General features: G+C 39.6%; 1 non-coding gene across 1 annotated transcript; it reads left to right on the top strand.

Annotated features, from left to right (window-relative positions):
* The first annotated feature begins 475 nt into the window (after positions 1–475).
* Positions 476–582, top strand: LOC145127997 (small nucleolar RNA R71). Its single transcript, XR_013716600.1, has one exon. It is a non-coding gene; the product is annotated as a small nucleolar RNA R71 (small nucleolar RNA).
* Positions 583–4,057: the final 3,475 nt, after the last annotated feature.

The following is a 4,057-nucleotide window of genomic DNA, read 5'->3' as shown; positions in this document are numbered from 1 at the left end:
TTGGTCTGTCTGCCTATATTTTTCTTCCTTTTGATTTTTGTATTCATCATATGGCAGCCACTCCTTCTTTGGTTTTCTCCAGTCTTCATCATATTTATCCCCACTTGAGTAGCAAACTTGAGCTCTTCTGTTCCCGTTATCATCTAAGTGGCAGTCTTTGGTCAAGTGTGGACCATTACACCTTTCACATCCAACCCTTATAGCATGTAATGTCTGGTCCATCTTTGTCATTCTCCTATCCATAGTATCAAGCATGGCTATTACAGCAGCTATGTCTGCAGATTGTCCACCCCCGCTTCCTTTAACTCCATCCAACCTTGGATTGTGGTAATCACGAGAATGCTTAGCAAATTCTTCAACCAACTCTTTGACTTCACCTGGATTCTTCTTAGTTAGGGGTCCTTGAGAATCAAGGAGATGCCTTGTCATGACATTAACACCATCATAAAATATTGAGACTTCTTGTTGTATGTTGAGGTCATTTTGAGGATAATTTCTTAATAATCCTTTGTAGCGCTCCCATGCCTCATAAAGTGACTCACCCGGTTGTTGCTCAAAGTTGGCTATTGCCTTTTTGAGTTTAGATATCTTCGATGGTGGGCAAAATTGTTCTAGAAACTGCTCGCGCATTTGGGCCCAAGTAGTGATTGCACCAGGTGGAAGTGCCTTCAGCCAGTCTTTTGCAGCCCCTTTAAAAGTGACTAGTAGCATCCTTAGCAATACTGTCTCTCTAGGAACATTTGGGACATTGAAATAGTCCGCTATGTCATTAACTTCATCCAAATCCTTGTAAGCATCCTCATGATCCTTTCCAGAAATGGTACATCCTTAAGTGCAGTAAGGATGTGCCCCTTCAGCTCAAATGTGGCAGTTGCAGGAATTACAGGTTGTACTAGGCCATGACCAGCATCATCTCTAATTCGCTTCTTCTAAGCTCCCATGGACATATCCACAATTTTTGCCATCTCTTTATCAGGCTCGTCTTCGGATTCACTTCTATGTAGTTCGAATTCTGGGTCAGATTCGTACTCGGATTCTTGTGGGTTAGATTTTTTGATCAAAGCTTTCAACCTTTGATGATGTACTAGATTCTCCCACTTTCTTTCCTGACTTCTTTCCAAAAACTGACTTTAGATCTTTAAAAGGCGACTTCTTTGGTGTTTGGTTCACTCTTGTGTTCTTATCTGTCTTCTTGTGAAGGGCCGACTCTGGATCTTCAAGTGGTTGCACCAAAAGTGTGTTGGACCCTCTGGTCATTAACTACTGCAAAAAAAAAAAACCGTAAAACTGAACAAAAATTAACTAAAAATTGCCTACTGACTAGTCACCACGACGTGGTAAAGAGTACCACCTCATGTTGTCGCAGAAAATTTAACAGGATCGATTAACCTATAGCAAATAAATCAACAGTCAAATAAGTCGTTCCCCGACAACGGCCCCAAAAACTTGATGCGTGCAAATAGCTACACCTACTAATTTTAAATTATTAACCTAACTAACTTAACTAACTAAAATGCACCTAGGGAGTGTACCTAGTCGAATTATAGAATAGTTTAGGTAACTCGGGTGTCGATCACAGGGAACGGTTTTAACTAATTAATCTACCTACTATTAAATTAACCTAATTTCTAATAAAGGAAGGGGTTTTATCTAAATTTTCAAGTTTAGAAGAACTTAATTCTTTAACACAAATTCAATCAATAAACAAAACACTTCTGTTAGTTCAAATCCACTTTCCCCCAATGGTTTATAAAGTAGTTATGACAATTACTGTTGGTTACCAATTAAGATAGTATTAGCAATTCAATTCTAAATTTACTAACATTCATTAATTCATGTAGATCTATGTATGGTCACACAATAGTTAACACATAATCAAATATTAAATAGATTTGGAGCCATGTAAGATTGATTTGAAAAACATACTTATGGTCATAATATGAGTTCTCTAGCACAGCCTAATGCAATAGTTCAATTACTTATCTAAGATTGGTTCTATCTTAGCTCTAATAATCTAATGTTCACTAAATTACTAGGTATTCAAGTTCATGCATATTCATATTCACTAACTACACAGAACAGGAATTTAAAGCAATCAAATATTAAATCAAGCATGCTAGGTTCAATCAATCAAACACAAGTCATAACCAACAAGTAAATCAAAGCTAAAGTATTAAAACCATGAGTTCCAGCTTCATCTAGCTAACAGAAGCAACTAGATTTAGCCGGACATCCAAGCAAACAAACACAAACAAACAATAGTCTTAATCATGTTTAAATGTACCAAACTAATAAGTTGAGTATGAACTCTTCCTTCTTCTTTGGTATGCAACCTAATTCCAGACCTTTTCTTCTTCTGATTTTCGACTCCAGAAACTCTCCAAGTCAGCCAAAAGTCTTTGAAGTCGTAGGGAATAATCCAATATATCGTTTTCTGATTTTCCGCGCTCACGTCGTGAACAGATATGTCTCACGACGTGAATATAGTAATTATCCGTGTTGGGCAAGGACTCCTCTACGCGTATCCTATCTTCTGGAATATTCATACTCACGTCGTGAATAGATATGTCTCACAACGTGAATGTAGCTAATTACGTGGGTTTTCTTCTCTTTTATTCTCCAAGCCTCCAAAGTTCCAAACTTTGTCGATTTTAGTCCTTTTCTCCAAAAATGCTTCAATTTGGCTGCAAAGTACAATTAAAGCTTATAAGTATCATTATTCAATGCAAATAACCAAATTGTGTATAAAAATACAAGTAAATATTGCCTAAAAACATGCATAAATATGGCAATATCAAGAGTCCAAAAGCCATGTCCTTTCCCAATGCCCCAAAAGTCTTTCTTTGCTATTGGGCCCAAAGTCCACGTCTAATTACCATTAATGGGCCTCATGGCCCAATAAGGCCCAACCATAGAAACCATGGTCCAAAACAGATAAGTTGGCCCACCAATCCAAAACATGACCAGGCCCAATGACTGATCAAGGCCCAAAAGCTTGCAAGCCCACAACAAGTCCAAGTCCATCTGCTGTGCGTACGCCTTGCGTATCACCCTGGTACGCGCAGCGTACGCTAAGTTACACCCAACGCGCTAACAGATTAAGCACTTCTTCCATTAAGTGCTTAATACTCGATTTCCTCACGTCCAATATTCATATCTAAGCTCATTAAGATGTCCTAGGGCATAAAGTTGGCAACTTTATGCCTTTTCATGTCCCATATCTTCCCAACAACCCATTAAGACCTTTCCAAGGGTCTTAATCCATTCATGAGGTCAAAACACCCATCAAGACTTCATTTTTATGCTATGAATGGACGAAAGGACCTCATATCTAACCTTTTCAGCCTCTGGAGTTGCTCAACTCTCAAGAGGAGGTCCAAAACCAACTAAAAGGGACAAAGTAGAAAATCCTAGCTAGATCTAATGATTAAGATAGCAAGATCAAAGCTTTATACCTCCAGAAGATCCTCAAGGTGAACTATATGCAGATTCTTGAAGCCCAAAGCCACTCCAAGCTTGCTTTAGCAACTCCTCCTTCTTGAATGGAAAATAAAATGGGATAAGGATGCTTATATAGGGATCAAGTCCGGAATATTAGGGTTTGCACACCCGTCACGTACGCCCAACATACGTGCTGCCCCTCCGCGATCATTAATACGTAGTACGCTAAGCGTACTCATGAGTACGCCCAACGCACTTAAGGGACTTATTATGCAACATTAAATAACTTCTAGGGCTTTTGTGGTAATACCTGAATTGGAGTGTTACAAATCTCCCCCACTTGAACTAGACTTCGTCCTCGAAGTTCGTAGACGTAAATAGATCGGGGTAATGCTCCCGCATCTCATCCTCCGGCTCCCATGTCCATTTGGAGCCCCTTCGGTGATGCCATTGCACCTTTACAAGCTTCACTTCCATGTTCCGAAGAACCTTGGCAGCTCCAAGCGATATGCTACCTTGTACACCCGCGTCGTAATCCTGAAAGGGCCTATATATCATGGTCCTAACATCCCCTATTTCGAAACCTGATGACCCCCTTCCAGGGAGACACTTTCAA

Source organism: Lactuca virosa, chromosome 7 (assembly GCF_052849685.1).
Source record: "Lactuca virosa cultivar CGN04683 chromosome 7, Lactuca_virosa_CGN04683_v6, whole genome shotgun sequence".
Taxonomy (NCBI): Eukaryota; Viridiplantae; Streptophyta; class Magnoliopsida; order Asterales; family Asteraceae; genus Lactuca; species Lactuca virosa.
This window is presented reverse-complemented; position numbering and strand designations above follow the sequence as displayed.